Below are 13,051 nucleotides of genomic sequence, written 5' to 3'. Positions count from 1 at the left end.
TTTTCTGTCTTTTTTGGTTTTTAATTTTTGAGAATTTGGTTTTCAGCATTTTATGCAAATGTAACCCCGAGAAAGTATATAAAGCAATGAAATATAGACAATTTATGCAATTATAATTGAAAACTTTAATGTTTTCATACCTTTAAACATATTTAAAGGCAAAAACATGGCAGTAGTTACTCTCATGTCCAACAAAACATTCCTTTCTTGGGCATAAACAAAAAAATCCAAGTTATTCGTATGAAATAAATAACTAAGAAATAAATAACTCAAACATGCCTTTCAATATCCATTTAAAGCGCAAAAAAAGAAAGAAATTGCAACAGCTCAACAGCGCATGTGTGAATTAAATGACTTGACTACAGGGATTAAAGTTCACCAGGCAAAAATGTAATAATGAAAAAAAATCGATCTTTAGACATACGAATCGATTTTTAGGAATTAATATGAGAATCGATTTAGAATCGGAAAATGTATTTTTTCAACACAGGCTTATCCAAACAAGTCACAGACATTTTAACACCCAAAAGTAGGTCTGGAAATTTCTCCTAAAAACCTCCATAACAGCAAAACTGCATGGCCCCAAACTGTCTCCATCACCTTTGAGCCAAACAAAGATACGGCGGCAACACGGAGAGAGCAGTGACGGGATGCAGAATGTGCAAACAAACAAAATTACTCTGATAAAAATCCAGTTATGCTGCAAAATAAGTGCAACATGAAACAGTAGCTGCTAAGTCTATAAACACTTCCTGCGTCTACGGTCTTATGCCTTAGGTAAGGGTGTATTGGGTGATAATTTGCACATTTTCAGCGGTTTTAGTCAAAACAGTGAGATAAAAAACTCATTTTAGCAGTGCAGGCCAGAGTAACTGACATATTGTACCGCAGAAAAAAGAAAAACAGTGCCAGCACACATCAACAAAGCTTTCAGAAATGCATTTTCTGCCTTTTGTCTCCACCAGAGTGTAAATAACGGTAACTCTCTCTCACAGTCAATCAGCCGTCCGCTAAAAGCCTGTTTTCCTTTATTCGGTTGAGAGTGGAGCGCAAACAAAGCTCCTCGCTCTGCAGGAACGAGTGCACTCTGCTCACTCCTGGGAGGTGAGGTGTTGTGTTTATGTTTGTGTAAAATATAGCAACAGGCCTTTCAAAGGGGCTCGGCGCTGCCGTCTAAACACAGTGGGGACACGCTGCCCGGCTGCTAAACCGCCAGGATTAGGGAGGGAGGCGACTACAAAGACTGGACATGTGAGGGAAAGTCTCTTCTCTCTAGAAAAGGACATGGAGGAGGAGGAGGAAGACGATGACAGAAGTAGTGATTCTTTCGGTCCTTATGTCAGAAATCTGGGTGTGATTTTGATAGTTTTTTCAAATTTGACAGACAAGTTGATAATGTCGTTAGGACAGGTTTTTATCAGTTACGCCTCCTAGCCAAAGTGAAATCTTTTTTAAATCGTCACGACCTGGAGAAAGCTGTTCACGCTCTGATCAGCTGGAGATTAGACTATTGTAATGCTCTATATGTTGGCGTCTCCACGTCCTCTATTAACCTTCAACTAGTGCAGAAAGCAGCTGCCCGTCTTTTAACTAACACTAAAAGACGTGAGCACATTACTCCAGTCCTCTATTCACTCCATTGGCTTCCTGTCCATTATAGAATTGATTTTAAACTTTTAATGTTTGTTTTTAAAGCCCTCAACGGCCTTGCCCCCCCCTATTTATCTGAGCTTTTAACGGTGTGTGAGCATGGCAGGGCGTTGAGATCCTCAAACCAACTGTTGTTGGAAGTGCCCAGGTCAAAGTTCAAGCGCTGGGGTGACCAAGCCTTTTCAATCGCCCCCCGGCTCTGGAACAAGCTCCCCTGCAACTTATGCACCATCTCTGACCTTAAAACCTATTTATTTAGATTTAGCTTTTAATACCCAGTAGGGTGGTGACACTTTTTACTCTTTTTCTTTTATTCCATTTATTTTTTTCTCTGTCTTATGATTGTATGTTGTATTTCTGTATGTTTTATTCTGTAAAGCACTTTGGCTCACCTAGGGGTGGCTGAAAAGGGCTATATAAATAAAGTACATTAACATGGGAGCCCAGCTGGGGCTTGTAAAGCTGCATCTAAACAAACCAAAGGCCTCCTGAAACAGTGTTTGGACAGACAAAAGAGAGATGTTGAACCTGCAGCCACAAGACTAAGGCACCATAACATCATTAAAAGTATTCTAAAGTCAAGTCAGGGGCTGCCAAAGCGCCCTACATAATTAGGTCGTGGAACGGGAAAATAGTCTCAGAGATGTACAACAGAAAAGTGGTTAAGTGTTGCAGGTCAAAATCTCAGTTGGATTGCTGCAAAAACATCCACCCATCCATCTTCTATACCCACTACCTCCTTTGCAGGGTGTCGGGGGTCTGCTGGAGCCTATCCCAGCTCATCACAGGTGAGAGGCAGGTCCACCCTGGACAGGTCACCAGTCCATCGCAGGGCCACATATGGCGCTTTTCCACTAGTACCTACTCAGCCCGACTCGACTCTCCTCGGTTTGGTTCTTTTCCTCTAGGGGTCTAACGTGCAGAGTAGATACTTTTCTATATCTATTCTGTCGAGGTTGTAAGCGGCTGAGTCGGCTGTATCTGACGTCATCACACTACAGGCCACCGATTGGTCGGGGGGTTGGAGTCAAGACGTCTGAGTCAGGAGGTGGAAATCAGAGAAAGAGAAACTCTTGACGGCTTCTTGTTCATTTTATTCGACCGGCAATGGCAGCAAAAGTCTGTTTGGTGATCCAACTCTGAGGTGCAGATGTTCATAAACCTGGTGGCTGAGGAGAGAATTAAAAAGGGATCTAAGACAGGCGATAAGGAACGACTAGATCCACCAGGAGCTCTGTCACTTCATAGCTCAGCAGCGCTGAGACAAACGAACAAAAACAAAGAAAGCGTTGCCGCTTGAATCATCTCTAACTCTCATTTTTTAACTTGGTATCGAACACAAGCCACAGACCCAGCAGCACATTTATCATCTCCTCCAGATTCTACATCTTTAGTCTTGTTGTCTTCTTCTTCGAGTCGAAACGAGGCGTGGAGAGTCGAGTAGGGCTTAGTAGATATTAGCGTAAAATCGCCAATAGATACACAGACAACCAGACACTCACACCTACGGGCAATTTAGAATCATCAATTAAACTACTACGCATGTTTTTGGACTGTGGGAGGAAGTAACCGGAGGGAACCCATGCAAGCACAGGGAGAACATTCAAACTCCACACAGCAAGGCCCCCAAGGGGCCAGGGAGTCGAACCGGGAACCTTCTTGCTGTGAGGCAACAGTGCTGCTAACCACCAAGCCACCGTGCTGCCCCTGTGCAAAAACAAATGCTCACAAACCTAAATGAACTGCTGCACAACTGTAAGAGAAGAAGAGACAAAAACTCTGCATCGTACAAAGACAGCAAAGATGGTCCAAACAGCCCTGTGCCCAGGAAATCTGTTTCAGGGGAGACAGTAGCAGACCAGAACCGTCCTCAACCTGTCAATCCAGATCATGTTGAACCAGAGTTCAGTTGGACCCGGACTGACCCTTGCTTTCTGTTGGACCTGGACTGCGATACTCAGCTCTGATCGAAGTGACCAGCACTAACAAACATACAGTTTTGGATGAATGAGTTTCTCATATAGTAAGGGTGCTTTCAGACCTGTGGCCCGTTTGTTTTGTTCCGATTCAGGGGCTAAATCGATACAGTTGTTTCGTTTTTCGCTTGTGGCGTCTGTGTTCACAAGGCAGCAGTTCAAAGCTGTTAACAAATGCCATGCACGAACCAACTGTTCTCTCATTGGTAAGAAATGAACGTGGAAGGAGTTTCCTCTTCTGTACCCCGGGAAAAACAACAACTATGGAGCATCGTAAGTAGGGTTGCCACCCGTCCCGTAAAATACGGAATTGTCCCTTATTTGAGAAAAAAATGCTGCGTCCTGTATTGAACTAATACGGGACACGATTTGTACCGTATTTTCATTAACTTTTACACCATATTCTAGTTGAATTATTGAATTAAGTTAACTTTTACACCATATTCTAGTTGAATTATTGAAATAAATTAACTTTTACACCATATTCTAGTTGAATTATTGAAATAAATTAACTTTTACACCATATTCTAGTTGAATTGTTGAAATAAATTAACTTTTACACCATATTCTAGTTGAATTGTTGAAATAAATTAACTTTTACACCATATTCTAGTTGAATTATTGAAATAAATTAACTTTTACACCATATTCTAGTTGAATTATTGAAATAAATTAACTTTTACACCATATTCTTCACCTGTAGGCTATATTATACATCTGGGCTGATGTGGACATACGTAGCATAGGAGGATATTTCAGTTGCTAGTATGTTTGGCTGTCTGTACAGTCATGCAAGTTCAATGCTATTAAAGCACTTTAAACTTTAAATCAAAGCATTTTGTTTTTTCATATAAAATAAACACATTTTTATTCAGTTTAGAAGTTTTGGGGCTTTTTTTTGGCTCCTGCGCTGCTGAAATCGGGGCGTCCTTTATTTCTATTTCTGAAAGGTGGCAACCCTAATCGTAAGCGAGTGTTGAACCAAAGTATCGATTATGTTCTCAATACAAACGAACCGCTCCAGATCTGAAATGGAAGTGAGCCGAGACCACCTCTCCTAGACGATCTCGGCTCACTTGTTTTGTCCCGCATCCGAGCGTGATTGCTGTGTTCACATATACCAAACGAACCAATCTTTAGGGGGAAACGCTCCCTGTTTCGGAAAAACTGCTCCAAACGGGACAGGTGTGGAAGCACCCTTAGTCAAGGCGTACTGTTGATGTGTTGTTATTTTTGTGTCCTTTACTATTGCATTATAATTCATAAGTGCATTTATACTGTTAATGTTTGTCGTGCCAAAAGTTCAAGAGAAACGTACGGTCCAACCGCGGTCAGGAGTGACAAAGACCAGCGTTTCCTCTCCGCATCAGCTGCTTTCACAAACATCCTGTCATGCAGCAACGTTGGATGTAGCAACACAAACCAGGACTAATGTTATTATCACGCTGCATGACAAATGCACCCCGACCTGAGTGTGCACGCATCAGATCTCATGCAAATGATTCCATTAGGAACTAAAGCAACACGAGACACGAAAACTAAACATCTGTTGTTTATGTAGCACCTCGTCACTCAGCATTGTTTCCAGTGAGTCAGGAACGTCTCGGTTAACTTTTACCTGACTTGTTTGAGTCCCTGGTCCACAGCTGGTGGCTGGGGGGGAGTTAGTGTTTGAGTCTTCTTCTGTGGTGACAATCACTTCCTTTCTCTCCTCTAAAGCCTCACAAACCTCCAGAACCTGCAAAACTTCCTCCCCTGCCTCCATCATCCAGAAACCCTCGTCTCCAACACTCGTCCTCAGCCCGGTTCACACAAATGTCCCGTTGGTACAAAGTTGCTGCCTTCCTTGCTCCGATCCATCCCAGAGTCTGAGCGAGAGTGACCTCACTGACTCTCCTGATCTACAGTACAGCCCCTTATCTGCCTTTATATAGAAATCTCCCCCCACGGTGCCTGGGGGGAGATCGTATGGGACTGTGTGCTCACTTGGTGCATAATGTACAGGCTTTATGAAGAAAGACAGAGAGCAAGGGAGCGTGGAGAGTGGGAGAGATGAAAAGGAGTTGGGAGGGGGGGGGTGAGGAATCACGTGGGCTGTCCTGACTGCAGCTGGAGTGTGTTGGGGGGGATAAAAGGATTGATGGAGAGGGAGGGAGAGAGGGAGAGAGGGTGAGGATGACCAGAGGAGGACAACGATGAAAAATCTGAGTCCAGTCGGCAGCTCAAATAAACAACACACCAATTAGGTGTCATGGCCCTCCACTCAAAGATGCCTTTCTCTTCCTCCGTTGCTTGTCCTCTCTCCGTTTCCCCCTCAAGGCATCCTCCCCGGTTCACCTCATTCTCTGCTTGTCTCTTGCCTCGGCCCCACTCTCCATCCATTGCTTCTGACCCAGTAAACGCTGTGGTGTCGCTGACACAGCCACACGTGTGTTTATGTGTGCATGTGTGTGTGTGTGGGGGGGGTAACACACAACCTGTCCATCCGGCCGACTGGAGGCCCAACAACCCTAATCTAGCAGAGCCAGAAGCTGCAGGCCCACATCTGCAGCAGACAGTCCCGGCATGTTGGCCTCTCTACGCAAACCAGAGCAACACACCAGAGGGAATGCGCATGACGTCACAGATGCAACTTCACAGCGGGTTACGCCCACAGAAAGACTGAGTGGCAGAAAGACTGAGCGGCAACGTAAACTTTCAGTTTGAGCAACTGAAAAACATCTAAAATGGGAAAGAGCTGTTGTGCGATCGACTGTACTCATAGATTTAACAAGTAATCAGAGTTATCGTTTTACAGACTGACGAAAAATCAGCTTAAGAGAGACAAATGGATCGCTGCAATTCACAGAAACAACTGGATTCCAGGCACCGAAACGTGGATTTGCGGTTCCCATTTTGTATCAGGTAATGTTGGATTTTTGGGTAGCTAACGTTAAACGGTCAAATCGTAAAGTTTGGTATCCTCATCAATTTAATTTCACCAACAAATCCTGCCTTAAATCCTACATATATATATATTTTTTGAATATATTTTATATATAATTTAATTTATTTAGATATATATATATACACATACATACATATATATACATATATATACATACATATATATATATATATATATATATATATATATATATATATATACATACATACATACATACATACATACATACAGTACATACATATTACATACATAATTATTAATACATTATTAAGTATGATATATATAGATATATGCAAATGCTGGCCTCTATGAAGTGGTTTCATGTCTTTAGAAAGCTATTTTTGATGGAAACTAAGTCTCCGAGCTGTAGTGGGGTGATGACTGCTTTGTTTTTTATTTGACCCCCACAGTCCTGACAAAAGTGCTGGACAAATTAGAAAGTTTTAACAGATGAAAGAAGTGTTTTGATTTCAACAATGAGAATAAACCCAAGGTTGGTCAAATACAGAGTAAACAGCAGGTGGAGCGAGAGCATTTGTGGCCAAGTTAGTCACGTAGCTGGAGACGGCTCGTTGCCGGGCCACTACCTGATCTTATTAAGCCCTAAAACAGGAATTCAAGAGATTTTCCCTGGTCCCAACTTTGTAAAAGCTTTTTATCAGATGATGTGACTCGTGTTTGACCTTTTAGACTGTATGGACACAAAAATCTGAATTTCCATTCTGACTCCATTCAGAATTGAGCCACTTCAGTCCGGTCCGGTGTGATGTCGGCCAAGGACTGGTTTGACAGGGATGTGAGGGCCCTACATGGCCCAGAGGAGAGGAGGAGATGAAGAACAGGGCCGTGTCTGCTGGATATGTGGCCAAGTCTGGGCCCAGCAAGCCTTTCTGTGTGGGCTGCACCAGTACCACTGGAGAAGGGAGACAGGCACTGTGAAGATCCTTTACCAGGACCATGCCAGAGTTGGACAATGTGGCTAGTTGTGTGGATGCGGTCTGAAGACAAAGAAGAGCCACAAAGCTACTACTGTGATTTTACTACTGTCTTTTAGCAGACACTTTTCTCCAAAGCGACTTACATCTGAGAGAACAACCTAGTAGCAAGAAATCCCATATCAAGCTCACAGAGAGTGACAGAAAATCCCTCCAAGGTATCAAGCCAAAGGAGCTATGATCTCAGATGTCCATCCACGCCCAGTCCAGTCCAGTCCAGTCTAGTCAACTTTGTTGAGTGTTGTTCCCATCTCGACTTACTGATAACTAGAGATGGGAATCGATACGATTTTTGCGATTCCGAATACCATTTTCGATTCTGTTTAACGATTCGATTCTTTATCGATTCTCTTATCGATTCTCATTTGGGAAAAAGGAGAACAAACAGGTCGATTAGCATCAACTTGGTTTTATATCTTTGAACAAAAAAATACAAGTGAGGTCAACAGTGAGGTCTTAAGACGCCCCCAGCCTTGGCCCTAACATGATAGGCAGGGTTAGTTTGTTAGTTACCTGCAGTATTAACAGCAGACTGGCTAACGTTGTCGCTGCTGCTAGGTTGAGAAGATTCACTCCGGACTCGGAAGAGATCCAACACGCGACATTCATTCAAAGTTAATGCATGCTGTGTATGCAAATGCTTTTGCATGTTGCTAGTGTTTCCTGCCTTTGTTGAAATATCCACATTGCAAGTATTGCAAGTCGTCCTGTCCTTTTTGGTAAAATGTAACCAAACTTTTGAGCGTTTATGCCGCTTTGTCGTCATGTTTTTCTGCTGGGCGCGAATGACGTCACCACGCACGTTGCGTAACTATGCAACATGCGTTGTGACGTCATTCGCGCCCACTGGAATTGATAAGGGAATTGTTTGTAAAAAAGGCAAACGATTCCAAGGAATTGAAACACTGGGAACCGGTTCTCAACAAGAACCAGTTTTCGATTCCCATCCCTACTGATAACTAGATCCGCCATGTTTGTTACACAAAACATCATCAATGGGAATTTATCCTTTCTTTCTTTCTTTCTTTCTTTCTTTCTTTCTTTCTTTCTTTCTTTCTTTCTTTCTTTCTTTCTTTCTTTCTTTCTTTCTTTCTTTCTTTCTTTCTTTCTTTCTTTCTTTCTTTCTTTCTTTCTTTCTTTCTTTCTTTCTTTCTTTCTTTCTTTCTTTCTTTCTTTCTTTCAGGCTCCTTTCTTTCTTTCTGGCTCGCTCGCTCGTTCGCTCCTTCCTTCCTTCCTTCCTTCCTTCCTTCCTTCCTTCCTTCCTTCCTTCCTTCCTTCCTTCCTTCCTTCCTTCCTTCCTTCCTTCCTTCCTTCCTTCCTTCCTTCCTTCCTTCCTTCCTTCCTTCCTTCCTTCCTTCCTTCCTTCCTTCCTTCCTTCCTTCCTTCCTTCCTTCCTTCCTTCCTTCCTTCCTTCCTTCACGTACGTTGTGCGTGGATTTAACACAGAACCATAAATCATCTTTACACAAAAACGTCGTCAACAGGAATTTATCGTTTTTACCGCGAGATGACAAATTCTTACTGTGGGGAATTTTTTTGACGGTTTATCGTGAACGGTTAAATATCGCCCATTCCTACTGATAACAGAGGTTTTTTTAACCCTTCCTAACCTGTCCCTTCAAAATCCAGCATCGTGTTTTCCTCCCTCCATCCCTCAGGGCTGGCAGCCCCCCCTCCACTACGACACACTCACACCCCGCTGCAGGAAACCGTAGAGCACTCACCAGGAAGAAGGGATCCCACACATGGACACAAGCCCTCTGCCTCCTCCAGTTTCTGGACATGGCTGCCCGGATTTCACCCCCTTACGATGGCCGACAGTGAAACTACCTGCGTAGCCGCCGACTGAGGAATGCCAAGCGGTCTGGTTGCTCTTACCGAACACTTCACGGTAAACATTCAGCTCTAGTTGGCAAACAGCTGCGACCACAAAGCAGCTGAGCTTAATTGGGTGGATTGGGCTGTGGGGGGGGGTGCTGAAACAGGGAGGAAGAGGGCCGTGAGTTTGGGGAGCCAGGAGAAGATGGGGAGGAAGAGCAGAGTTGGATTTTTAGAACTGGCCACTTCAATATTTCATGTGGCAAATGCTGCACTAAGAGTCCGGCAACAGTTTCCTCTTCCGTGAAGATGGAAGACAGCAGGAGGATATTATGTGTGTGGGAAACGCCGGCACCATTGGGACGTCACCCTTTAGAGGCATGATGTCACACGGCGTTAATTCCCCTTAAGTTGGCTTTAAACTATAAAGGTTATGCAATCAAATGTAAGTCATGCAAATAAACACGTTCAAGTGCATTTCAAGCCAAATTGCCTCTCACTCTTACGTTGACAGAGTGTGCCTGATCGCATCAAAACATCAAAACATCAAAACAATATGGAGCTTTTCCTTCCTTTTATGCAGAAACATGCATATCCGATACTTGCCGCCGTCCTTTCTCTCATCACGGGCTGGAAAAGGAAGGAGCTGTTTCTGAGAGCAAGCTCTCTTGTGTATCAGTGTTTGACACCGTGTACAACACCGCTGCCTTGCTGCATCATCCTGAGTGACTCAGATCTACCTCCTGCTACGAGCATGTTCATTTACGTACAACAAAAACAGAAAGACTAAATGAGTCACATGCTCAGCTGATTCAGCATCAGCCCGGCTGTAGGAAGTCTGCAGCTCCACTCACGCCCATCGTCATTAACACGAATCCAGAGGAGGACGAGCCAGAGATCGATCACACATAGATCCATCTACAGACTCTGCTGCTAAAGAAACTTTCAGATGTGTATTTCTTTTAACGCTCTCCCATTAGTATACAGCCTGGAGCTACGGACTGGTTTCTGAAACTGGAGCAACCAGCTAGAAGAGTTCTGTTCAAACACATCATGCAATCAAGATTTTTCAAGCAGTTTTCACCCATGACCCGCTGGCACTGTCCACAGCATACGGCCTGGATGGCGTTTACACACTTATACCAGATAAGCGGGGCATGTCGGGGTCCAGCGCTTCAGCTTCCTTTGATATGCACATGTCAGCGCTGATGGAACAGGTCTTAGATTTCTGTTTAAGCAAGTTCACTTGCAAGTAAATCTGTGCCTCAAGTAGAGATGCACCGATCGATCGGCAACCGATCGCTATCGGCCGATAGTGCCCCTATCGGTTTTGATCTGTGTTCTCAAAATAATAGTTCAAAGCAGCCGATCCGATGACGTTTACAACAACAAACCGCCTGCATGTGCGTTCCCACAGACGCAGGTGTCCCAAGGAGGCGTGGCCGGCCTCGCCGGTGTGGGAGTTTTCCACGTCGAATAGGACAACAAATTTGCAGTTTGGAAAGTGTGTGCAAAGGAAACACCCCGAGGAGGAATGTTATAAAATAATTTCAACACAACGAAGCTGATAAGATATTTGAACGTTTCTCAAGTCAAGGACTATATAAAGAAAAGGAGCGTGCAGCAACGACGCTAACTCACCTGTAACAGAGACTTATAAACGACAGCAGCAACAGCAAGAAAAATAAAGAAGAACTACATCGTAAGGTAATGGATTCAAATGTCTTGATCATCAGCCGTTTGTCGTTGTAGCAGACATCGGGTTTAGCCGCGTGGTTAGTAGCTTGGATCCGCGGTACGCGGTGCTGCGTCGTAAATATTTCACTAATGGAATCCCGTTGGAGTTATAACAAACTATACAGTCACATCCAAACCCTAACTCTCACTAACCCTCACGCATAACGACAGTCGTGTCAGTCGCTTCACGAGTGACATTTGGAGTTCTAGTGTGAAGAGTTGTGCTTCACTACAAGAGTTTCCTCACACGCGGCGGATGCTATCGCTAAAGCTTTAGCAAACCTTTCATTCATAATTATTTTCTTATTTTAGGATTTATTCCTTTTTCCTCAGGAAAACTAAGGTTTATAGTTTACAACTTGTATCAACTCTAAGAGAGTGACATGTCTGCTGTTGTCTGTGTTGGTGTACTGCATGTTGTGTTGTACACACATTTATTACCACAGGAAAGCTCAAGTTAATAAACTACATAAGAGTCTCTAGAGTGTGAAATATTGCATATTGCCTCAGCCTGCAATAAATCACTGGTCAATTCATGATACATTATCCTCTCCTAATTTTTATACCTAATAATACAATGTCAGTGTTGTGTACATGAGACAACAATATTGAAGAATGTATGGATTTCACACTGTGACCGTTGATCGGCAATATCGGGATCAGCAGATTTTGGTGATCGGTGATCGGCCCTCATCATCCTGATCGGTGCATCTCTAGCCTCGAGACATATAAGAACATCTTTGCACTGCATGCTATGTGATTAATTGACCGGGAGCAGTTTGTCTCACCTTCATTTATTCTAATTTCAATGAAAAGGCATCAGTCTCCTCACACAGAACACACAACAGATGCCTTGCCGGAGCATCAGCTGGGCTGAATGACTTGTACGAGGGAGCCGGCTGGGTTAAGTGTCTACAACGGCAGATTGCGTGTTCTTCCACAGAGCTGCTCGGAGTCTGATGTCTGAAAGATGTATGAGTAGCAGAGCACATGCAAAAGATCATGGATACTGGTATGTGTTTGAGAGAAACTCTGCCCAGATCATAAAGAATTTAAGGAAAATGTTGACACTGATAGGGACTGAAGTCTCATTCTGTCTGCAAAGTAGTTTTGAAAACAGTAAAAGCATGCCTACAAATTTCTGTGACATGAATGTCTTCTGCATCCTGTGAATATTTCCTGGCAGGCTGTGAAATCCACATCCACCAACATCTCTGATTATTGATTATTTGTTAGCATTAATTCTTGAACTTTTATCATTATTTCATTTTCATTAACTATATTGTATGTCAGTGTGCATTGGTCTCCCAGTTTTTATTATTATTTTTCAGTCAAAATGTTAAGCACTTTCTATTTCATGTACCTGGCTGAAAGGTGCTATACAAATAAAATCTGATTGATTGATTGATTGATTGATCTCCCATCAGCAGTAGGCCTGTGTTGAAAAAATCGATTTTCCGATTGTAAATCTCATAGTAATTCCTAAAAATTGATTCATATGTCTAAAGATCGATTTTTTTTTTCATCATTACATTACAACTTTTGGTATTTTTTTTGTTTATGCCCAAAAAAAGGAAAGTTTTGTTGGACACAAGAATAACTGGTGCCATGTTTTTGCCCTTAAATATGTTTAAGGTATGAAAACATTAAAGTTTTCAGTTATAATTGCATAAATTATCTATATTTCTTTGCTTTATATACTGTATTGGGGTTACATTTGCATAAAATGCTAAAAAACAAATTCTCATAAATGGGCAGAATGAAAACCGATTTCATCCTTCTCCGTTTCCTCCCTGGATCTGTTTAAATAATTCTGCCACACGATGTTTCTGAAAGCAGTTCTATCAGCATTCTGGGAGCTGATTGGTCCTTACAGCATCATTAGCTGCCAATACTTGATGTTGAATCTCAATATAATTATAGTATTA

The 13,051-nt window shown here is 42.8% G+C and overlaps 1 protein-coding gene across 1 annotated transcript in view; it reads right to left on the bottom strand.

Moving 5' to 3' along the window:
* Positions 1 to 13,051, bottom strand: part of LOC133424832 (vang-like protein 1) — a 74,114-nt gene that overhangs the window by 42,876 nt on the left and 18,187 nt on the right.

Source organism: Cololabis saira, chromosome 24 (assembly GCF_033807715.1).
Source record: "Cololabis saira isolate AMF1-May2022 chromosome 24, fColSai1.1, whole genome shotgun sequence".
NCBI classification, from domain to species: Eukaryota; Metazoa; Chordata; class Actinopteri; order Beloniformes; family Belonidae; genus Cololabis; species Cololabis saira.
This window is presented reverse-complemented; position numbering and strand designations above follow the sequence as displayed.